The 24,757-nt window shown below is 45.6% G+C and overlaps 1 protein-coding gene across 7 annotated transcripts in view; it reads right to left on the bottom strand.

Moving 5' to 3' along the window:
* The window catches only part of LOC135460382 (secretory carrier-associated membrane protein 1-like), a 114,127-nt gene that overhangs the window by 46,322 nt on the left and 43,048 nt on the right, over positions 1-24,757 (bottom strand). For 2 of the 7 annotated variants that reach the window (XM_064737192.1, XM_064737187.1), the window contains exon 1: positions 935-975. The exons of the other annotated variants lie outside the window; for them this stretch is intronic. The gene's annotated coding sequence lies outside the window, so the exon portion shown is untranslated. Of the gene's footprint in view, positions 1-934; positions 976-24,757 lie in introns of those variants that run through there. 7 annotated transcript variants of the gene reach the window in all.

Below are 24,757 nucleotides of genomic sequence, written 5' to 3'. Positions count from 1 at the left end.
AAAACCTTGTAGTGGAAAGCCAATACACCAACCATCTTTTGGAATGCACAGAGGAGAAAGCATCATGCCTGAACAAACTCCACATCTGTGCGAGAAATGATACTCACTTTCAAAAATTTAAAAGGTTTATTAAAACCTTAGCAAAAATATAATATATGACTAAATAGAGAAAATATTACTGGGCTGGGAGCAAAGGATTTTTTCCCACCATGTGCTCATCCACACAATGGCGATTTGGCCTTTTAACCCTTTAGCCCCTCCCAAAGTTCTGTCCATCGACTCCTTCTTTGCTGTCCAGTGGTGGGGTGTATGTCCTTAAATCTTGATTGGAGGTCAGATGTTGTCATAGTAATGAAATGGAGGTTTTGGTGGTTCACTCAAGTTAGCAATATGATTTACGCATTTAAATTATAGCTTGTAGACTTGTGTGTTGAATTTTAGCCTTTTACTTAAGAAATCTCTGCCATGGTACAAAGGGCATAGAAAAATGAAACATTTCTGAAGCTTCTTGCGATAAAGAACAAAACCGGGAGAAGACCAAGGAATGCAAGAAATATAGAGAAAAAGGCTCCTCTGTCTCCAAGCTCATCAAGACCGACAGACGTACTCAGATAAGCACCAAGGGACCAAAGCGCGTGCACAAAGGAGAAAAGTTCAAAAGTTCAACCATGAAGACCACAGCCTTTGGCCTCAGAGACCACCAAAGACCCCCCTGTGTGAACACCACAGCAAACAATGCATGCTCAGAAGGGAGTGGATCTAATTACCATGCAAGGCTAGGACAGGCGGGGCCAGGGGCTGAACATGCATTGAAAGTTGTGCAAAGTAATGCATATGGAACATCTTTGTGAATAAAGATGAGGGTCAGACCAGGGCTCGGGGACCAAATTTTCATGAGAGCTATCTCGCTTGTGCCAAGTGCTGACATAATTACTGAGACAGAGTAGGGATCCATCCTGAACTAGGTGAAGTGCCTGGAAGAGGTGAAGGGTCTGTGGAGCCAAAGCTGAAGGAGAGGCCGCATTCCAGAGACAACAAGGAGACAGAGAAAGAAAAACAGAAAAGACCACGAGGTCAATTTCCCCCCGACCTAGAAATTCCTTTGATAAAGAAGAACTGGTGCTAAATGTCACGCGGAATGAATATGTATGAACTTATTGTGAAACTATATGCATTTGGAAGGGGGATAAAAAGAAGACTCAAAGTCTTCAGAGGTACGCATGCCTTTTGGGGAGGCCTGCATCCGGCGCGTCATAATAAAAGCATACCGGGCTTTAAAACTTTTACAAAGTTGTGAGGTTTCTTCTTTTCTCCGCAAATCATTCTTGGCGAGCCAGGCAGGAGAAAGAGATATTTTCCGTCTCCATCTCTGTCCCCGCAGGGGCGGGGGGGGGACCTATGGACTCCTAGGCGTGCCCCAGGATTTTCCTGGAGGAAGCTCCGCTCGTCTCGACTTGCCTCCTGCTGGGACAGACAAGGACCTGCTGGCCTGCGGAGGAAGATACGGTATGTACTGAGGGGCCCCGGGGGGGGGGGAGGAAGGAGAGCAAGGGAATTAACCACCCAGAGGCATCTGGGATCAGCTGATAGAGCAGCTGTATTAGAGATGGGGTTCGTCGTTTCGTCGTCCTGATAGAGCAGGACCGCCAGCGGCTCTGGGGTGAGCTGGTGAACCCGTGTATGAGTGTATTGGGGTTCATGTTCTGATAGGGCAGAGCTGAACCTGCATATGTTTTCTTTGTTTGTGTGTGTGTGAGTGGTGTCCGGACACTGTGTTGCTGTATGTTGCATTGTGTGATCAGCACGCTGTATTTGTAATTGTGCAAGCGTATAAAGTGTATGGTGTATAGAAGAGAGTAGATCCATAGTGCTCTACTGCGCGGGGGGGCGAAAGTTCTGCCCGCCGCTTGGGAGGCTGAGTAAACGCCGGCCGAAGCAGGCTGCACGGGGGGGTGAAGGTTCTGCCCGCCGCTTGGGAGGCTGAGTAAACGCCAGCCGAGGCAGGCTGTGGGGGCGGGGAGCGCCCGACAGAGAAAACAGAGTAAACTGTGGAAACGCATGGGTGAGGGCGTTTATTGAGTAAAGGTGGTAAATTGTGGTGTAGGTTGTGCATGCTTTCACCGTGGCTAGACGAACCCGAGGGGTTCCTCTGCCTCAGTGGTTTGGACTCGACCCTTGGGAATTTGTGAATCCCGTGAATTATTGGATAGATAGGAGAGATGAACGAGTTCATTTAGAGGGTCTCTACCGGACTTCAGCTGGCACTCTTGTAAGTCTGGACTGGGAACAGCTTGCCGTAGAAGATTTAGAGCTCCCTGTAATTAATGGAATAGCTTGCTTTTGCGGGAAATTTCGAGTAGCCTTTGGCGCATCAAGAGGCTGGCACGCTGCGTGGGTATTATTACAGTGCGTAGTTTGTGGGAAACGTTGGTATTGGTGTTCTAACAGGCGACGGAGCACGTGCCCCAAGTGTAGATTAGAGGTTTCTGATCAAGCTGATTCAGAGTCTAAGATCTTAAAACTTGTGTGTGGGAAATCGCATCTGATACCTGCCACTTGGAGTGTGTGGGAGGAGGACTGGGAAGCTACTGTGAAGTCCTGTGAAAAGAAGGACACGGGAGCTACATATTCAGTCTTAAATAAAGCTTTAGTGCCTGTGGAAAATGATTATGTTGTAGTGCAGGGGGCAACTGGCCAGTCTGAAAGGGCATATTTTTGTAAACCTTTGAGGTATAAATTGGGAAAACAATGGGGTATTCATAAATTCTTGTACATGCCTAATTCACCAAGGGCACTTTTAGGGAGAGATTTATGGGAACAATTACAAGCAACCATTACATTCAAAAATGGGGAAATTACTCTGGAGGTGAATGATCAAAAGTACATAGAGGTATTAAGTTTAACTCTGACTGCTATTGGCATTAAGGAAGAAATTGATGAGGAAATACTAGGTCAGGTATTTCCTGGGGTGTGGGCCTCTGATGTGCCAGGAAGGGCAAAAAACGCCTCCCCCATAGTAATCAAACTCAAGGAGGGAGTGCATCCAGTAAGAATCAAGCAGTACCCCCTAAAGAAAGAGGATAGGGAAGCAATCAGCCCAATAATCGAAAATTTTCTGCAGTTAGGATTACTGAAAGAATGCCAATCTGATTTCAATACTCCCATCTTGCCTGTTCGGAAATCTGATAGGTCATACCGGATAGTAAAGGATTTGAGGGCTGTCAATAAAATAACAGAAGATCTGTATCCGGTGGTAGCCAATCCATACACTTTATTAACTTGCCTAACACCTGAGCTAACCTGGTTTACTGTTCTAGATTTAAAGGATGCCTTCTTTTGCCTCCCCATCCATGAAGCCAGCCAAAAAATCTTTGCATTTGAATGGGAAAGCCCTAAAAGTGGGCGCAAAATCCAGCTCACATGGACCAGACTACCCCAAGGCTGGAAAAATTCCCCCACTCTATTTGGGGAGCAACTTGCAAAGGATCTGGAGTCCTGGGAAGCTCCACAGGAAGGAGGGAGGCTTTTGCAGTATGTGGATGACCTTCTAGTGGCCACTCAGACGAGGGAAGCATGTGTGGCCTGGACGGTAAGCCTTTTGAATTTCCTAGAACTCCAAGGATACAGAGTATCAAAGAAAAAGGCACAAGTAGTGAAACAGAAAGTTATCTACCTGGGGTATGAGGTGAGTGCTGGGCAATGGACTTGAGGGCAGGCTCGCAAGGAAGCCATATGCCAAACCCCAAAACCCCAGACAATAAAGGAACTCCGAACCTTCTTAGGCATGGCAGGATGGTGCCGGCTGTGGGTTTATAATTATGGACTGCTCGTCAGACCCCTCTATGCTCTTATTGCCAATGGAAGCAGAGATCTCCAGTGGACCAAAGAAGCAACACGGGCCTCTCACCAGCTAAAGGATGCTCTCATGTCAGCTCCAGCTTTGGGACTTCCAGATGTGAGTAAACCATTCTTCCTATTTTCCCATGAGAAACAGGGAATTGCCCTGGGAATACTGTCTCAGGACTTGGGTCCATACCGAAGGGCAGTTGCTTACCTCTCTAAGCAGCTAGATGCAACAGCCAAAGGATGGCCAGGTTGCCTCAGAGCTGTAGCAGCAGTTGTGCTGAACATTCAAGAGGCACGCAAGTTTACCCTGGGACAAAAATTGACTGTGCTAGTGTCCCATACAGTGTCCGCAGCACTGGAAGTAAAGGGTGGCCACTGGCTTTCACCGCAGAGGTTTCTGAAATACCAGGCCATCATGGTAGAGCAAGATGATGTAGAGATCGTGGTGACTAATATTGTCAACCCAGCTTCCTTTCTCAGTGGAAATCAAGGAGAGGCAGTACACCACGATTGCCTGGAGACCATTGAAGCTACCTACTCCAGCCGCCCAGACTTAAAGGACACTCCTTTGGACAATGCAGAGACCTGGTTCACTGATGGGAGCAGCTATGTTGCCAATGGGAAGCGACATGCTGGGTATGCAGTGACCACCTGCAGAGAGGTAATCAAGTCTGGACCCTTATCAACAGGTACCTCCGCGCAGAAGGCTGAGATAATTGCCCAGACCTGTGCCTTGGAAAGGGCAAAAGGGAGGAGAATAAACATCTACACAGACTCAAGGTATGCATTCGGAGTTGTACATGCACATGGGGCCATCTGGAAGGAGAGGTGACTGCTGACCTCACAGGGAAAGAACATCAAACATGCACAAGAGATAATCCAGCTGCTGGAAGCAGTTCAGCTGCCTGAAAAGGTAGCAATTATGCACATTAAGGCACACCAAAAAGTGAGCTCAGAATTGGAAGAAGGAAATGAGCTGGCGGATAGAGAGGCAAAAGAAGCAGCAAAGGGTGAGGTAGCTACTGAAGGAGTCCTTATTCCAGATGGACAAATCTCCCTTGAAGGTAAGCCAGAATACAACAAGAGAAATAGGAAATTAATTGAAGATCAAAAAGGGACGTATAACCAAGAAGGGTGGGCTACCATTGAAAAGAAACTGGTAATCCCTTCTGATTTATTGTGGTCACTAGTAAGGGAAGAACACCAGAAAACGCACTGGGGAATAAATGCCCTATACACATACCTGATTGAAAGAATTGTTGCTAGGAATTTATATGCCACTATTACTCAGGTGACCCGACAGTGTCATCTTTGCCTCCAGACTAACCCCCAAAATATCCCCAGGCCAAAACTCGGTCAGATTGGGAGAGGCCATGGGCCTGGACAACAGTGGCAAATTGACTTTTCAGAACTCCCAAGGAAAGGGGGGTATCGATATTTGCTGGTATTGACAGATACATTTTCAGGGTGGCCAGAAGCGTTCCCCACCAGAACTGTCAAAGCTAGAGAAGTGACCAGAGTATTATTACAAGAAATAATACCGCGCTTTGGAGTTCCAGCCACAATATCCTCAGATAGAGGATCACATTTCATTTCCAAATAGTGCAACAGATTAGTAGCCACCTGGGCATAGACTGGGAACTTCACACCCCATACCGCCCCCAATCAAGCGGCCAGGTGGAGAAAATGAATCATTTGATTAAACAGCAAATCATAAGACTGGGGCAGGAAGCTAATCTACCCTGGCCCCAAGCTCTTCCACTAGCACTATTGCGAATTCGAACGAAACCTCGAACTAAAGTTGAGCCCTTTTGAAATACTCTATGGAAGACCATATGGAATACAAAAGGGAATGTCCACCCACATTGGAGAGGTAACATTAGCCACCTACATGGTGGCCGTAAACAAACAGCTCAGAGAAATTGAGAAACATGTGGCAGGAACTCGGAGCCGGGAGTTAGATGGGCCAGTACATAACATACAACCTGGAGATTATGTATATGTTAAGTCTCTTACAGAAAAGACCTTGGAACCACAGTGGGAGGGACTGTTCCAAGTGCTTCTCACCACCTTCACTGCAATCAAAATCAAGGAGCAGAACGCCTGGATTCATCACTCTCGGGTGAAGAAGGCCCAGAAATCCTTTGAGGAGTGACTCCAGGAGACAATGAACTGAGACTAAAACTTAGTCGGGCAAAATGAGTATATTGTGGTCGGGAGTAGCTCATATTTTAGTTTGTAGAATCGTTTTGTGTGTAATCATAACTGAAGTTTTAGAACTTGAGAGTACCTTTTTTCAGAGCAATGCTGAATGGCCTTGTTCCAAGCGTTTAATCAGTACACTAGATCCATGCAAAAACCTTCTGAGGTAAAGGATTTAAACCTATCCACTGTGGTAATTCATAGAGATCAGGTATATGAGAAGCAAGAATAGCAAGAACAGAAACTGTGGACACTTCAAGAGATTAGAAAAGAAGAAATCAAAGTAGAGTGCCAAATGATAAATAGGACAGCTTATGAGAGACCAAATGAAATTAGTGTCTCAACCTCTCCTAGTGTATATGAACACCAAAAAATCTGTGATAGCCTGAATGAATCAGACTGCTAGTGTAATTTCACCTTAATACAGCCTGTAGAAATAACTTGCCTTTGAGCACAAGAAGATATCGGGCTTTCATTTAAATTCAAAATAGACACTACACCTTTTACCACAGCAAGACCCTACACAGCCCACACCAAGACTCAAATAGTTCAGACTCAACCCAAACTTGAACCTGAGGTGTACGGAATAGGCCCCTATGTAGTAAAGAATGTGGGGTGAGCAACAACTATTATTCAATCCAGAATGGTCTCTCAAACGTGTGGAGTTGATAATGCAAATTAACATCTCAAAAATCCAACCAGCCTGCTCCTCCTTCCTAAAAACTTCCTTTGAGGGCTGGACAACATGGTTACAAAAACAGGCATAGCTCAGGAGCAGAATGAGAAAGGATCTAACTGGCATATTAGGGACAGGATTAGGAGTTTTGAATGGAATTGATTCAGAGATACTGATGAATAAACTGGCCACTGCAGCAGGTAGCCTAACAAAATTGACGCAGCCTTTACAGTCATCTCTATTGGCATTAGGAACTAGCCAGTGGCAGATTTCAAAAGTACTGCCAAAGTGGGAAACAGCCGGGGACCAAGACCACAAGCTAATAGTAGAAGCACTTAGTACAGTTCAAAATAATGTGTCTTTAACTTTCAGTTGTATACAAGCACAGTTATGGGTGCAAGCAACAACAGCTCTAATCATACGGGAAGGGAGTGAAGGTAATTTTCCAGCTGAAATTCAGAAGATTGTGTAAGATAATGCAATTGAATTTGAAAAGAAGTTTCAATCCTGGTGGACTATGGTGAATTTCACCTATGATCCTGTTTCTAATGTAGTAACTGCCTTTGTGCTTACCATACATAATGCCACTGTTTATGTTATCCATCCCATCATTGCCCTAGGGTTAAACCATGAAAAAACAATACTCTATCCTTCAGAACATAGAGTGTGGGCACGAAAGATGAATGGAAAGTGGCAGACAGTAAACATAGAATCCTGCATTACTAGAGAACAGATGGAATTCATTTGTGAAAGCAATACTATTAATGCTCAAAATGTGTGTCTAGACACTGAACAGAGTATTTATCACTTTGAAATTCATCCAGTCACTGACCAGAAAACTGTGCTCGTATATACTAGAAAAAGGTGTGTGTGTGTGTCTGAAGACTGCCTGTGCTGCAGTAAAAATTGATAGCAATGATGTTGTTCTGTCTAGTAGAAATCATTCTAACTTCTGTATTTGTAATTTTGTTAAGATTATCGGGGTGACATCCCACCAGCTGATTCAAGCTAATTACACGATTTATCACAGACTACTACCTACCCCTATTGGGATGAACCTTACATTAGTGAAACAATTAATTAAGCACCAAGGCCTATTGGAAATCCTGAAAGAAATCCAAGAAAGTGGAAAGAAAACCTTAATTACTGTCCAACATGATACAAAGGAGATAACCAGAGTTCTACAAAGAATAAAACAAAATATGTATCATCACTGGTGGGATGCGATCTTTGGGTGGTCACCAACTTCAAATGGAATCTTTAATAAGTTGTGCCACCCCATTGTAGTTTTACTAATATTAGTTGAGATGGGCTTAGGATTACCTATTATATTGTTAATTTGGAACTGTAGAATGCTACAACGAATAGCTGTACTAACCTCTTTGTCAAACGTACATGGTGAAGCGTTAAAAGACACTTATTGTCATGGAGGTTTTCCATAAGTAAAAGAATTTACTTATTTCCTAGGAAAGGGGGGAATGAGACAGAGTAGGGATCCATCCTGAACTAGGTGAAGTGCCTGGAAGAGGTGAAGGGTCTGTGGAGCCAAAGCTGAAGGAGAGGCCGCATTCCAGAGACAACAAGGAGACAGAGAAAGAAAAACAGAAAAGACCACGAGGTCAATTTGCCCCCGACCTAGAAATTCCTTTGATAAAGAAGAACTGGTGCTAAATGTCACGCGGAATGAATATGTATGAACTTATTGTGAAACTGTATGCATATGCATTTGGAAGGGGGATAAAAAGAGGACTCGAAGTCTTCGGAGGTACGCATGCCTTTTGGGGAGGCTTGCGTCCGGCGCGTCGTAATAAAAGCATACCGGGCTTTACAACTTTTACAAAGTTGTGAGGTTTCTTCTTTTCTCCGCAAATCACTACTTCCTAACTACACCAGGTTGTGGAGTCTATTAATTCCACGTTTCGCTTCAGTAATGTTATAAATGATCAATCAAAAGCCAAATTATCAAAAATGTGAAAATATTTATCTTTTTCTGTGACCAAAATATGGTCCTCAAAACCCCCACAGCCAAAGAGACAGCGTCGAGCCTGAGATCAGCGCTGGGTGAACCTGGATCTGACCTCTATTGCATTGAATCCCCTCTCATTCATGAGAGTCGCTTCTAGTGACGAGGTTTTATACAGTTTATTGTGCCCGAGATGAAGGAGTCCCAGTTTCTTTTGTAACTCTTCACATTCATAGTTGGTTCTTTCAGTGTGCAGAGCTGGACAAAGACTGTCTCCTGGTTGATAGCCAGCGTTGATCGAATCCCGGGAAGTTGCGTATTCACATGTATCTTCCTGGCATCGGCTATCTTGATAGATGTTATCCACAGGGCAATGATTGCTCTTAGGCATCTTTGGATGACTCAGGATAACGGTGATCATCGCGGTGATCATCGCGCTGGGTACGTCTATTCTTGGGCTAAATGCTGATCATTATCTAGCCCCAACTCCAGGAATTTTGGAGTCTGAATAGACATCCGCCTCTCAGGCTGCTTGTGGTCAGAGACTCGTTTGGATTTCACAATCTTTATAAAATACATTATTTTATAGCATGAATTATTTCTAACATATATTACAAGTAACAAGCTGGCCCTCCCACATGTCCCAAACCCAGTCCACCCCCTGATAACAATGCGGGGGGGGGGGGCAAAACATAAGTCTATAAAACTTCTCTTAACATATGTACATGATATTTGCCTTTTAATTGTGAGAGTCAACCATCACATTATTCATCTATCACATCTGTGTATAATAGTGCAACATTTCAAAATCATCTTTCCATCTTTCATATCAACTCCTAACAGAATACTGAAATATCAGAGAAGTCTCATTCCTCAAAAATATTTCGTGATTTAAGCTTTTCATCATAAAAAAGGATTACTCATTATTCTAGGATGAAGACTCTTGGGTTTTAGGAATTTTTCCTTTTGATTCTTTCTCTCAGGGAATTTTCTCCCATTTTGTTGCTAAGGAACAATAACAACTAGGTATTTAAGAGAGACAAAAGAAGTTGCCACAGCTCAGGGGACGGGTGCAGCTGGCTGGTCTCTCTTTACCTGGGGGTTTCTCTGGGAAGAGCAGAGATATTGCAAGATTTGGCCTGGGGGAAGGGGTTGGGTGCATCTCCAAGCTTTCTCCTGCTCTCTAGGTTTCAGGGGAGATAGCGGAGTTGCTGCTAATTGGGAGGGGAATTCGCCGCTGCTGCCAGAGCGTAGCCCTTGTTATGAACAAAAATTCAGTTAATATTTTTTTGTGAGAAAAAGTTACAAAAAGGCAGCCAGATCACTGTCCCTGCCAAGGTTCTACGTGTTTTGTTATTGTAATTACGGGTCGTTGTAGTTAATGGTTGTTTTTGTATTAGTAAAAGCCCTGGCTAGGGTGAGGTAATGGCCCTTCCCCGAGTCTAAGATGTACTTTTCCCAGAATAGTGAAGACACCTGAGAGGGTGGGGGGCGCTTATGCAAAGTGACTCCAGGACCAGCATGCTTTTTGGGACCCCGACTCCAAACGCACAGAGAAAACCCCTAAAACAACGAGCCAATTAAGAGTTGAGAGACTGGAGTGATGTCTGGACGTGAGGAGCCGAGTGCTGAGCCTGCAGAGATCCGGAGTCCCTCTCGCCCTGACCATAGGAGTTATCCCCGGCGGTGAGACCGAGCCGACTGGGCCAGGAGGGACAACATCTGACAGGGACACCACGCCCTAAAGGCTCCCACCGAGGACCAGATCCCCGAGCTCTGCCCCTAGTGGACAGAGCTGCGCATATCCTCCTCCTCTGAGTCGCCCTGGGAGACGCGACGGGGACTGCAGCCCTTCCGAGCTGCCCAATCCTGAGGTGATCACTTTTAATAAAGGCATTAAAAAGGAGAAGTAGTCTCCTGGCCCTGTTTATTTCAGCCCTGTCCTGCTTCTTCTGCTGTGGGTGAGCCTTTGCTTGTGAGAGCAGCCACTGAACTTGGACCTTATTAACACCCTACCTCAGTAAAAAAGGGACTTTCACCATCTGCTCAGGTTACTCAGGGGAAACCCCAGGATCCTGAACCCTTTCCCCCTCCCAGGGAGCCTCTCTCTGTTGTGTTTGGCAGCTGGGCTGCTGCTGCACTGCCCCTGCTGTTCCTCTGCCACTGCTCTGGGTTTGGGGTTTTTTTTTTTGCTACACTGTAGGCCCCACACCCCCTGCCTGCCAGGACACCCTATGGTTCCAGCTACAGCTGCCCAGTTTCTGATACATCTCGCCTACTTCTCTGAGGTTTTGCTCGTCCCTGCCATTCCAGCTTGCTGTTTCTGAGGTTCCTGCTACAGCTCCTTTCACTACCCAGAGGGGGCACCGGGATTGATTGCCCCTGGAAGTTTGTAAAGGAAGCCCCTTTTCCATCCGTTTCACTGGCACGTCCGCCATTACCACGTGAGATAACTGAATTCATGCCACAGCGCCCCATACAGCCGCGAGGGAATCATTGCACCTACCCTGCCCAGCTGGGAGCCACCAGCACCCCTGCCAGCTGTGACCATCCCTACACCAAAGCAGAAAGTGCTTGACAGCTGAGAGAAGGCTGTTACTGGGTTTCTGGTTCTGTTTGTTGTTGTTGCCATTGTTGTTTATTTGCCTTGTTATACATACACACACTAGTAAAGAACTGTTATTCCTTTTCCCATATCTTTGCCTGAAAACCCCATAATTTCAAAGTTATAATAATTCAGAGGGAAAGGGGTCATATTTTCCATTCCTAGGGAGAGTCCTGCTTTCCTTAGCAGAGACCTGTCTTTCAAACCCAGACAAAGACACACAAAGTCGGTTAAAGACTGTCAGTATTGCTATTCGTTATGTTGGAGCGTTCTGTGATGAGGACAAAGGTCTCTTGTATGACAACTCCTATAAAAACTAGACAACCATCAAGAGTCTTATCATCTGATTTAAACATGAAATACAAACCCTGTACCAAAGTAATAGCTACTGAATAAAAATGCATTATGCATTGTAGGCTAGAACAATGCTGCAAAAGCCCCCCTGTAGCTCTATGGCTAAGGTAAAAGTAACTTTGAATGCATAATTGCTAAGAAGCTGCTGTGAGAGACTGGAAGGATTGCTGGCTCAAAACATTTTGGGCATGTGTGTGGGGGAATGTGCAGGTAGGGCCTTGCCCTGGGAAGGCAATGCCCTGCCTTGCATACACCACCCCCCCAGTGGCTGCCAATCACTGGCACACAGGAGGCAATGCTCTATACCCTGCCTCTGGAGCCCCTAACCCACCTTCTGAGTGACCAGATGACCAGAATTCTCACCTGGGGGAAGGGCCAGGAAAGTCAAAGGGTACTTAATCAAGAACACGAGGCAAGAATGTCTTGATCCTACCTTTCCTTGGATTTTATATCAGCTGAGACACCACTGGAAACTAGGAGTGGTAGGTATATTTGTTCTTTTTGACATCGTTTCTCTCTTTCACCTTCTTCTAATTCCCTCTTTGTGGAGTTCTGAGTAACATAAAATTGGATAGGCTTGGAGTTTGCTAAGTTGAATGGGCTTAGTTAATGCTTTGTGAAATGTTTTGCGTTGAATGAATGCTGCTCTAAACTTTTGCCAAAGTTCTCTGATTTTCTGAAGTTGCCACTAACGGGTTTTTTTGTCTTCATCTCTTGAGACTATCTTGTTGGTATTTCTTCTGCGTGTCTAACTCAGGGTACATCAAAAACCATAAACCTTTGTGGAAGGGGCTAACAGCAGGCCTGTTAGCTAAAGGAGCGAGAAGAAGCAAGAAGAAGCTGATAAGGAGCTTTCTCCAAGGCTGTAACCAAGGAGATCGAGAGAAGAAAGATAAGAGCACTTTGCAGCTGGACGAAGCATTTTTAGAAAGTTAGGTGGAGTCACTATAACTTTTCACCAATAGCATGGTATTGACTTATTGTGGCCAATAGTTAAGGTAGAAGAAGGGTAAACAACCGGAAAGTGTATAAAAGAACAGCCATGTTCATTAATAAAGTGTTGCCAACTGAGACTGCTTGTGGTCTCTGCTTTGTGTCGTGACCGCCTCGACTGCGACAACCTTTTTATTGAGTGAGTTTTGGGGTCTTACAGCTGCCTGCTAGACTAATAAACAATATTGCCCACTGTGAAAAATGCCAATCACTTGTTTTAAAATTTTAAAAGTTTATAGTAATGAAATGGTTATAAAAATAGTAATATAATTAGAGTAACAAAAATTTGGACAATTAGGATTTAGGACAATACGAGACAATAAAAAGAAAGAGTTACGGACAGTCTGGGTACCTTTTTCTGGACAAAATAAGCCCGAAAAATGACACACGTTAACAGAGGATTAACCCTTAAAAACAATAGTCTGTTGCATATTCATACACCTCATACATGGTGCATAAATTCCATTCAAACACAGGATTCTGTCTGGTCAGTGTCAACTTTTTCCTCTTAATCCTGACAGCATCTTCAGGGCTGAGCAAGGTGGGAAGAAGTTAGTTTCTTCTGATAGGAGAGCAATAAATTCTTTTTCTCTGAAAGATTTAGGTGTCCTGTGGCTGCTATCTCGGTGGGAGTCCTCTCTTTAAAAAAACTATCTTGAATAGCATAGTTTCTAGTTTAACATTATGTTATAACCTAAAACTATATTTAACATACTACTTAAGAAAATTAATACAGCATAACTTTCTAACAAAACACATATAATATCCATTTTAATATTTGCAAAAAGCCAATCATATAATACACATTTTTCACACCCACGGTCTCCAGTAAGGACTCCAGTAGCCCTTCACAGACACCTGTAATAGTATTTAAAGGTGGATTGGCAGGCTAGAAAATATTTGAACAATGTATTAAGATATACCTATCCTTGAAAGACACTTTGTCCAAATAGCCTACAGTGCTGCTAATGAGTGGAACATGCATGTATGCTTAAGAATAAAGGAACCCATCAGAAATCTCATTAGAGATACATAATGAAACATGCTAGCCAACAGCATATATGATAGATGAGATTAATATAACTAACGCATTATGTACAAGATTATCGGGATTCACAATTCTGCTGAAATTCCACTATATGCTAGCTGGCAACCTATACGCTGATAGAATTGCTGTCCATGATACACATGCCTAGGTAAGAGCCTGTTGTCATGGTTAAAGCCCATCTGGCAACTAAGTATCACACCCCTACTCACTCAATCTAACCTCCCCCAACACTCCTCTGGGTGGAGAGGAGAATCAGACAAAAACCTAAACCTCATGGGCAGAGATAAGAGCAGTTTAATAATTTAAATAAAATATTATAATAATTATAATAATGATAATACGAGTAACGGCAAGGAAAAGAGAAATAAAACCCAAGGAAAACAAGTGATGCAAAACAGTTGCTCACCACCTACTGATCAATGCCCATCCTGTCTCTGAGTAAAGATTCGTGGCTTCTGGCTGTTATAGGTTAGTTGCAGTGGGGAATGAATCACCGACTAATAAGTCCAAATAAAATGAAATTTATTAATTGATAGAGCAAGAGATAATAGGCAAAGTCAGCGCCCTGGGCGCGCTGGGCGACAGGAGAGTCTCCGCTCTAACACTGCCGCACTCTTCTGATTTTCCGTGGAGTTCTTATACAGTCCTGCTTCTGGGCTGATGTGTAGTACTCTGCGTATTCTTCTTTTGTGTTTAGGTGGTCATAGTCCACCTCCCGGGGTCTGAAGATGAAGGTTGGTAATTTTCCTTTAGTCTGATTCCTGGAATTTTTCGGCTCAATCTGCTGAGTTCCTGGAATCCTAGGTTTACTGAGCAGATAAGCTGATACTGTGTTATCAATCATAGCAAACCCCCCACCCATATTAACAGTTTACTAAACAGATAAAGAAATGTTTGTGAAACCTATTGTCTTTTGGTTTCACCTTCCTTATCCTTTTAAGTCTGGAAATTTACTTAAACAAACTAGAGGTGGTGCAACAGTCTTACTGGAATAACTTTGTCAGCTTTGATGAACAAACTTAAAGTTTTAACCCATTACACTGGCCAGTTCCACCCAGTTTATATACTGAGTATGACATTCTATAGAAGAGAATATCCATTTGTCCAGTTCAGGTCAGCTGTCCTGGCCATGTTCCCTCAAAGTTTCTTGTGCACCTGCCCACTGGCAGAGCATGAGACACTGAAAAATTTAGGGTAAGCACTACTTATCAACAATCAAAACGTCAGTGTGATATTAACATTATTCTCATACTAAATCCAAACCATAGCTGTACCAGTGTTGGAGGTTATGATTTTTTCCTTTTTTTTCTTTACCTCAGGGAGTTTTCTCACATTTGTTGCCTAAGAGATGATAATGATGATACTTAAGAGAGACAAAAGATGTGGCTGAGAGGAGAAAGAGGGAGAAGAGCACAGCTGGCTGCAGTCTTAGCTCTGAGGCTTTCTCTAGCAAAGTGCAGAGATACTGAGAAATTTTGGCTGGGGGGTGAGGGGCTAGGCTCATCTCTTTGCGCACATGCAGGCTAGCTCTCTCTCTCAGGTAGGAGGGGAGACGGTCGGTTGCGGTTACTGTGGGAAGAATTCGCTGCCACCATGGAGTTCTGTCTTTTACTGCTTCTCCTACCATGAGTGAGGCTTTGCTTGTAAGAGCGGCCATTGCACTGGGACCTTATCAACACCCGATCTCACCGGGAAGGACCCTCACTATGAGAAATGACTGCTCACTTAAAAAATTTCAAAGGTTTATTAAACCTTAACAAAATACAACAGAGGACTTAATAAGGAAATAGAGGAGCAGCGCTGGTAGCGTGAAACTAAACCCCATGTGCTCATGCACAAAATGGCTGTTCCACCTTTTATACCCCTGGGGTTGTATTAGGTAACCCTGGCCCCTCATAATGTCTGCCAGTCAACTCTTCCTTGCCATCCATTCGTGGACACTACTTTGTTGCAACTTGGAGGTCAGATGTCATCATGCCACAACTTCTAGTAACAAGCCTTCCCTCCTCCCAAATGCCCCATGCAAGTGGCACAGATACACGCCCTCCCACCACGTGTCCCGACTACCAAGTCTTTTCCTTGGCAACCATACAGGGGGGAGAAAGGGGACTATGGGGAGAACAGAGGACTTCCAAACAACAAATCACAATAACATCAGTATACATCAAAAAAACCTCTTAACATACATGTAATATGAAATAAACAGGGCCAGGAGACATCTTCTCCTTTTTAATGCTTTTATTAAAAGTGATCAGCTCAGGATTGGGCAGCTCGGCAGGGCTGCAGTCCCCGTCACGTCTCCCAGGGCGACTCAGAGGAGGAGGATATGCGCAGCTCTGTCCACTAGGGGCAGAGCCGGGGGATCCAGTCCTCGTGGGAGCCTTTAGGGCGTGGTGTCCCCGTCAGATCTTCGTCCTCTCCGCCTCGTCGGCCGCCTGGTCCCGGCGTTGGGACGACTCTCTGCTCAGGGCGAGAGGGACTCCGCATCTCTGCAGGCACAGCAATCGGCTCCTCATGTCCCAACACCACTTTAGTCTCTCAATTCTTATTTGGCTCATTGTTTTTGGGGTTTTCTCGTTGCATTTTGGAGTCGAGGTCTCAAAGCCTGCTGGTCCTGGAGTCACTTTGCATAACCCCCCCCACCCTCTCAGGTGTCTTCCCTATGTTGGAAGAGCGCACTGCCTTGGGGAAGGGCCATCACCCCACCCCAGCCAGGGCCTTTACTAATACAAAAGGGGCGATAAGCTACAATGACCCGTGATTACAATAACAAAGCACGCAGAAACCTGGCATGGACAGAGATCTGGCTACCTTTTTGTAACCCTTTCTCACAAAAAAATATTAACTGAATTTTTGTTCATAACAGTCCCCCCTCTTTTTCTTTGATCGCGCTTAAATTCTTAAGCTCGCATCAACTCACAATTTTTTTGTTTTGAATCTACTATAAATCTCTTGTGCACTTTGGTAATCATGGTTACTTAACCTTGTTACTTTTCTTGGTTTCTTCATGTTGGTCTGTACAGCTAATACTATTTTACTAAAACAGATAAATAAGCACAGTAAAAAGAGCAATCCTCCAAGTACACACACAGCGAGAAAAACTACCCTTTCCCATATATCTCTTCTGAAAATCTCCAAGTTCTCCCACCCACTGGGATCAAGTGTAGGAGTTTGATCATTTGCACATGCTAATCTTTTTATTTCATTTGAAATGTCCCTAATAATTGAATTCTTTATTTTTAATACTGCCTGGAGCCGGATGACTTTGTTCAACACAGATTTTGGGATCCGAATTTGGCTTTTACAATTTTAGATTTTCTCAATTTCTATTTCACTTTCCCGGTTTTGTTTAATTTCTCCCAAATCATTATATATAGGAACTCTCAAACTTGATCCAGTTTCTTTGGGTAATAAGAAAATTGGTTTTATCACCCTAGCAATGCAGTTGCCAGATGAGATCAAACCTAGGGGTTTAGAGCTCCCCTGAAATGTGTTCCAAAAGGGGTTTATCTCTTTTCTAGTACACTCATATAAATACTTGTAGCAAACAATTTTCCTTACTATTTTCACCATTTCTTTGCTTTTTACTAGATCTGCTGAGCTTGTTTCAGCAGCATCACATTCAAAGCACAACCAGGCTACCTCTATAGGGCACTCTCCCAGGAGTGGCTGCCTAAAAGTGGCAGTATTGTATGCTATCCAATACACTCTCTTATTTTTCTGATAAAGGACCAGTTGGGAGGGGTTAACACAATCAGGGTTAGAACTGATGTGGACTTTCGAGAAGGAGCTCACTTCCTCCTCATAGCGGGGTTGGTAGTATTCACTGCACAGCTCAGCTGGGCTTCCCAGAGCACCACCAGCAATTAGAGCTATCAGTACTACCCTTCCCAAGAGTCCGGTATGGGTCATCTTGCACAGCCTGCCCACCCGGCCTTGCCTCTTGGGGAATTTTACTGAGGAGAAGCTTCCAAGCTCTTTAGAGTCCCTTCTGCCCGCTTCTCTGGTTAAGCCTCTCTTGGTCTGTTCCCTACAAATTTTAGTTTCCCCCCCCAGGGGAGTGTTCTTTAGAGGATTAACCTGGAATCTTTAGAAGTATATTGGGGCACTTAACCAGAATTACTTATTTACAGCCTTAAACTTTTTACCAACATAATTTACACAGAACAGTTTTGAAACATTTTAAGCAATATTCGAACTCTGATACCAATTTTTTCTATACAGTTCAGTCTTTTTGACTCTTCCTCCTGAGAGTCAACTTTAAATCCCAGTATACTCAGGTGAATTAACTTGTGATGTGGATGAATCCATATCCAGTGCCCGGAGGTGAGTGGTGTGGACCCTGGCCCAATGCCAGAGGGAAAAACTGGGAGACTGGCCCAATGCCAGAAGGAGAAAGGGGTGGAGTCCGGTCCAGTGCCAGAGGGAGAAACTTGATGTTGAATCCTGGTCCAATGCCAGGAGGAGAATGGGGTGCAGTCCAGTTCAATGCCAAAATGCCAGAGGGAAAAACCTAGTGTTGAATCCTGGTCCAATGCCAGGGGGTGAATGGGGTGCAGTCCGGTCCAATGCCAGAATGCGAGAGGGAAAAGACTGGTGTTGAATCCTGGTCCAATGCCAGGGGGTGAGAGTGATGTGAGTCCAACCCTCTTAGTCCTTGGGGTTGGCCCACAGGTCTCAGTATCTCTGGGCCTCTTGGAAGTGCCCTGACTCTGGTTGCCTCTGGTGCACATTCACCTGTGAGTCTGTCTACATGTCACTCACGCTCTTACAGCTACGGCTCCCTCACACATCTGGGGAGCACTAGTCTGGTTTGCAGGTCACACACACACTTCCACTGCCCCCTTCCCACCTGCCCAGGAAGTTGAGGCTGACTTATCTTGTGACTCACTCTCACACACACACCAAGACAACAATAAGGTACCTTTTACTTTCACACCCCTTATTACAAGTTAAGTATTACTGGCCAGTTTTGGTTCTATTGGTTATCTTTTCTGCCTAGCTGGTATTGTCTAACTTCAGATGTTACTTTGTTGAGACAGGACTTATCTGCTCCTGTATCAACTATAAATTAAAATTCTTCATTTAGGGGTCCCACCTCAAATTTTACCAAGGGCTCGTCTAGATGTTGCATCGGGTCCCCTATAGTGTAAAGCCCCTGACCCTCTAATCGTCACCTCTAAGGATCTTTCCTAAATTGTCTTGTTCCTTGGCTATTGCCACATCGAGACTGAGCTTTTTACAAAACATCCCGGTGTGTCCTGCCTCTCCTCAGTAATAGCAATATCATCCTCTCAAAGGAACTTGAGGTGTCTCTATCCCTCTTGCATCTGACAGTACAAGAGGCCTATCCTTGCCTCCTCCTGGTGGTGGACCTGCCCACCCTGCACTTTCTCTAGCTACAGCAACCATGATCTTAGCCTTGGCCTTTGCTTTATCTTCCTCCCTCCTTAAATACACCTTCAATGCCTCTCTTAATAACTTATTTATGTCCTTCTCTTGCCAATCTTCCATCTTTTCCAGTTTTCTCCTTATATCAGGCCAAGATTTGGTAACAAATTGGACTTTTAGTAGCATTTGACCTTCTAGCGTGTCTGGGTCTATTCTAGAGTACAACTGGAAGTTCCGCTTTAGGCGATTAAGCCAGGCAGCAGGAGCTTCCTCTTTCTCCTGTGTTCCCTCAAATGCCAATTGGGTGTTAGTTCCTTTGGGAACTGACTCTTTGATCCCCCGTATTATCAAAGATCTATATTCCATCATGGCCTTCCTCCCCTCCTCCTGGTTAGGGTTCCAGCTGGGATCCGTTAGTGGCAATTTCTATTCACCTGATGGCACCTGGAGTCCTGGACGGTTGTCTTTCTCCCAAATTCTTATGCCAGCCACCCTAATCATCTGGACCTCTTCTGGGGAAAATAATATACTCAGGATGGAATCCATGTCTCCCCAAGTGTAGATATTTGGACTTAGGAATTGATCCACTTGGTTGGCTATGCACACTGGGTCCTCAGATAAACTTCCCAACTCTTTCTTGAATCCTCTCACCTCAGAAGCAGTTAGGGGAGCATTCACAAAGCCAACACCTCCCGCTACTCCTCCCATAGGAACCTCTCTGAGGGGAAAGAGTCTCTCTGCCTTGGAGGTCTTGGATCTGGTGCTATGGTACGGCCCATCTTCAGTTGCCAAACTGCTTTGAGGGATATCTGGGTTACCCTGAACTTTTTGCCCATCAGCTGGTATATTTGCTGATGGCTGTTTCCTAGGTGAGGAGGCATTTGTGTCCCAGCCAGGAGGAGGTAAAGGGACAGAAATAGGAGGGGGAGAAGAGCCTGAGTGGATATTAAGTGCAGCTGGAGAAGGGGTGGAGAATGCAGCAGGTGGAGTAGGCACTTGTGGTGGTGCAGAAGGAACTGGAGGGGATACTGGGTTTATCATAGCCGAAGCTGAAGAGGTAGAAGGAGGAGTCTGAGCAGGTGGTAATGAGATGGCAGCTGGGGGAAGAACCGGACCTGCCCTTTGAGGTGCTTGAAGAAGAGGATTATAAGGTGGAGGGGCAGAAGGAGGCAAATAATCCAGGGGATCCCATCTTTTACTAGTCCTATCATCCCCTCCTTCATTCCCCTCTTTCTTCCTCTGTACCCTACAAATTCGCACCCCTTCATCCCCAACAGCGCTCTTTAACCAGCAAGCTACATACAATAATTGCTCAGGATCAGTATCCCCTCGAGCTGTCAGATAATTATTTAATTGTTGGCACATCCACTTATCCTTTGTCCCACACCAAGGCCATCCTCCTTGTAACTCTAATTCTGGCCACACTTCCATACAATAATGGATCATTTTCACTTTATCTAATCCCTCCGTGGCCTCTATAGAATCCCATTTTACTAACAGTTCTCCTAAGGGACTATTGGGATGTATATCCCTCAGTCTCTTGCTGGTCTTTCTACTATTACACCCTCCCATTTTACACGTCTTAACAGTAAAAAAGCCCCAAAGGTGCCTTTACTGACCGGTAATTTCAAAAAGAACCTTCTTTGAGGAGCTTCAGCCTCCTCCTCTGAAACTTCAAATTTCTGCCTGATGCTCAGGACTTTATACTGAAACAACTGCCCGATCTCTAGATTGCCTAATGTTCCCCATGTCAGGTCTTACATCTATCGGGACCTGGCAACGCAAAGCCTCGGCCTAAGAATCCGGGTCGTGCCTGACTCCCTCAGTCAGGAAAAACAACTCCCTTTTTTTTAGGTTACCTAACCCGCCAATTTTTAGGCTTCACCGTATCAGGACTTAAAAGCAAATCACAGCCTCCTTCGCTGGGGTTTGTGCCTGACTCCTGTGTCAGGACTTCCTTTTGCCTGCAGGGCTTGTGAGCTACCCGAATCCTTCTCGGAACTGACAAATCTGCCTGACTTCCTACTGTCAGGGTCTATTTTGGGTGCGTGCCACTCATACAAATATTCCCTCCCCCGGAGGGGGGGGGGCCTTTATTCCCCCTCTGGAGACTCACTCACGCTAATTCCAAGCACCGCCCCCTGTTTCCGGCCGGCTTTCTCGCGAAAGCACGGAACCGCGGTATTGAGGGGCCCACTATCACTTCGAAGGTCCGGCTACCGGCCTCCGTCTCATTCACACACACATGCGCACATCTCCCGCTCCCGCCACCGGCTTTCTCACCAATCCGGTGCTCCGGTGCCCCTCTGTGTCGCTGGTTCTGAGCCGATCTCTCTGGTCCTGGTAGCCAGCTGTCCTGGAGTTCCAAGTTGGCCAGTCCTGAGTCCTCTCTCGGCGTGGCTATTCTGGACGAGTGCCCCCAGCTGAAATAAACAGGGCCAGGAGACTTCTTCTCCTTTTTAATGCTTTTATTAAAAGTGATCAGCTCAGGATTGGGCGGCTCGGCAGGGCTTCAGTCCCCGTCGCGTCTCCCAGGGCGACTCAGAGGAGGAGGATATGCGCAGCTCTGTCCACTAGGGGCAGAGCCGGGGGATCCAGTCCTCGTGGGAGCCTTTAGGGCGTGATGTCCCCGTCAGATCTTCGTCCTCTCCGCCTCGTCGGCCGCCTGGTCCTGGCGTTGGGACGACTCTCTGCTCAGGGCGAGAGGGACTCCGCATCTCTGCAGGCTCAGCAATCGGCTCCTCATGTCCCAACACCACTTTAGTCTCTCAATTCTTATTTGGCTCGTTGTTTTTGGGGTTTTCTCGTTGCATTTTGGAGTCGAGGTCTCAAAGCCTGCTGGTCCTGGAGTCACTTTGCATAACCCCCCCCACCCTCTCAGGTGTCTTCCCTATGTTGGAAGAGCGCATTGCCTTGGGGAAGGGCCATCACCCCACCCAGCCAGGCCTTTTACTCATACAACAGAGGAGATAAGCTTCAATGACCTGTGATTACAATAACAAAGCACTAAGAACACTGGCAGAGACAGATCGGGCTGCGTCTCTGTAACTCTTTCTCACAAAAAAATTATTAACCGAATTTTTGTTCATAACATAATATTCATCCCTTAATTGTGAGAGCCAACCACCGCATTACCCATCTATAACACTCAACATCTACTCAGGGGAAAACCTGGGTCCCCAACCCCCTCCCCACTCTGAGTGCACATCTCCCAGCTGTTTGCAGGAGCCTGGCTCCAGGAGCCCGGCTTCCACTGCCCAGCCCCTCTGTTTTTCTGCCGCTGCTTTTGGTTCCTCACTACACTTTAACCCAACACTCCCTGCCTGCCCGACCCCCGCAGCTCCTGCTGCGGCTGCAGAGTTTCTGCTACATTTTGTCTGCCACCCCAGTTGTGCCTGCCTCTGCTGTTCCAGCCTGCTGGTCTGAGGTGCCTGCTGCTCCGAGGTTCCTACTACAGCCCATTCTGCCATCCGGAGGGGCACTGGGATTGATTGCCCCTGAGAGTTTGTAAGGGAAGCCCCTTTTCTGTCTCTTCGGCTGACTGAGCCTCCATTACCCACGTGCAGAGAGGTGGCTGAGTTTGTGCCACAGCGTCCTCTGCAGCCATGAGGGAATCATCGCACCTGCCCTTCCCAGCTGGAAGCCACCAGAGCCCCTGACAGCTGTGGCCATAACTATACCAGAGGGGAAAGTGCTTGGCAGCTGAGAGACAGCTGTTATTGGGTCTCTGGGTTTCTTTTCTGTTTGTTGTTGCTACTGTTGTTATTGTTTATTTGCCTTATTATACATATATATGTAAAGAACTGTTATTTCTTTTCCCATATATTTGCCTGAAAGCCCTGTAATTTCAAAGTGATAATAATTTGGAGGAAAGGGGGTTCAGTCATAACTTAGCTTAATAGATTCTTGCAACCATGTCAGTGAAATTAAGATGTTTCTAAAAATTTAATGTAGAAAAAATTCACAAGAATGTTATTGATACAGTAGATGAAAAAAATATTTTTTTTGTTTCCTGCTGTTACTTTTAACATGCACCCTTAGCATGTGTTATGCCAAGTATACAGCCTATTTTTGTATTTCGATGTTTTGTTTCAGACAGCAAGTTCACTGATGATACAAAACTAGGAGGAGTGGTCAATACCCCAGTGTGCTGTGCAGCCCTTCAGAAGGACTTTGACAGTTTGGAGACATGGGCAGAAATGAACTGTCTGAAATTCAACAAAGGCAAGTGCAGGGTCCTGCACATGGGGAGGAACAAGCCTGGGTACCAGTACAGGGTGGGGGCCAACCTGCTGGAAAGCAGTTCTGTGGAGAAGGACCTGGGGGTCCTAGTGGACAGCAAACTGTCCATGACCCATGACAGTGTGGCCAAGAAGGCCAACAGAATCCTGGGGTGCATTAGGAAGAGCATTGCCAACAGGTCAAGGGAGGTGATCTTGCCCCTCTACTCAGCCCTGGTGAGGCCTAATCTGGAGTGCTGTGTCCATTTCTAGTCTCCTCAGTACAAAAGAGACATGGAGGTCCTCTCTTATGACAAAAGACTGAGGGAGCTGGACCTGTTTAGCCTCAAGAAGGAAGGACTGAGAGGGGACCTCATCAATGTCTATAAGTATCTGAAGGGAGGATGTCAAGAGGATGGAGCCAGGCTCTTCTTGGAGGTGCCAACAAATAGGACAAGAGGCAATGAACAGAAACTGGAACACAGGAAGATCCACCTGAACATAAGAAAAACTTCTTTACTGTGCAGGTGACCGAGCACAGGGATAGATTGCCCAGAGAGGTTCTAGTCTCCCTCACCGGAGATATTCAAGAGCCATCTGGACGCAATCCTGTGCCACGTACTCTAGGATGACCATGCTTGAGGAGGGAGGTCAGACCAGATGGCCCACTGGTCCCTTCCAACCTGACCCATTCTGTGATTCTGTGCTTGGGATTGCCATGACCCAGGTGTAGGAACTTGAACTTTGCTTTGTTGTACTTCATGAGGTTTCCACAGACCCACCTCTCAAGCTTGTCCAGGTCCCTCCGGATGGCATTCCTTCCCTGCAGTGTGTTGATTGCACCACACAGCCTGGTGTAATTAGTGAACTATTTGAGAGTGCACTCGATCCCACTGTCCATGGCCCTGACAAAGATGTTGAACAGTATCAGCCCCAGCATTGACCCCTGAGGGACACCACTCATCACTGGTGTCCATGTGGACAATGAGCCATTGACCAGAACTCTTAGCATGTGGCCATCCAGACAGTTCTTTATCCACTGAGTGGTCCATCCATCAAATCCATGTCTCTCCAATTTAGAGACAAGGATGTCATGCAGGACAGCATCAAATGCTTTGCACAAGTCCAGGTAGATGATGTCAGTTGCTTGACTTATCCACCAATGCTGTAGCCCCATCATAGGCGGCCACCAAATTTGTTAGGCATTTGTTAGTGAAGCCATGTTGGTTACCACCAATTACCTCTTTGTTTTCCATGTGCTTTAGCACAGTCTCCAGGAGATTGTGCTCCATGATCTTACCTGGCACAGAGGTGACACTGACTGGTCTGTAGTTCCCCAGGTCTTCCATTTCCCCTTTTTTAAAAATGGGGGTTATATTTCCCATTTTCCAGTCATTGGGAACTTCACCTGACAGTCATGACTTCTCAAGTATGATGAATAGTGGTTTATCAACTTCAT

Source organism: Zonotrichia leucophrys, unplaced genomic scaffold (genome assembly GCF_028769735.1).
Source record: "Zonotrichia leucophrys gambelii isolate GWCS_2022_RI unplaced genomic scaffold, RI_Zleu_2.0 Scaffold_36_1286893, whole genome shotgun sequence".
NCBI lineage: Eukaryota > Metazoa > Chordata > Aves > Passeriformes > Passerellidae > Zonotrichia > Zonotrichia leucophrys.
Note: the sequence above shows the minus strand (reverse complement) of the source record. Positions and strands in the feature narration are given on the sequence as shown.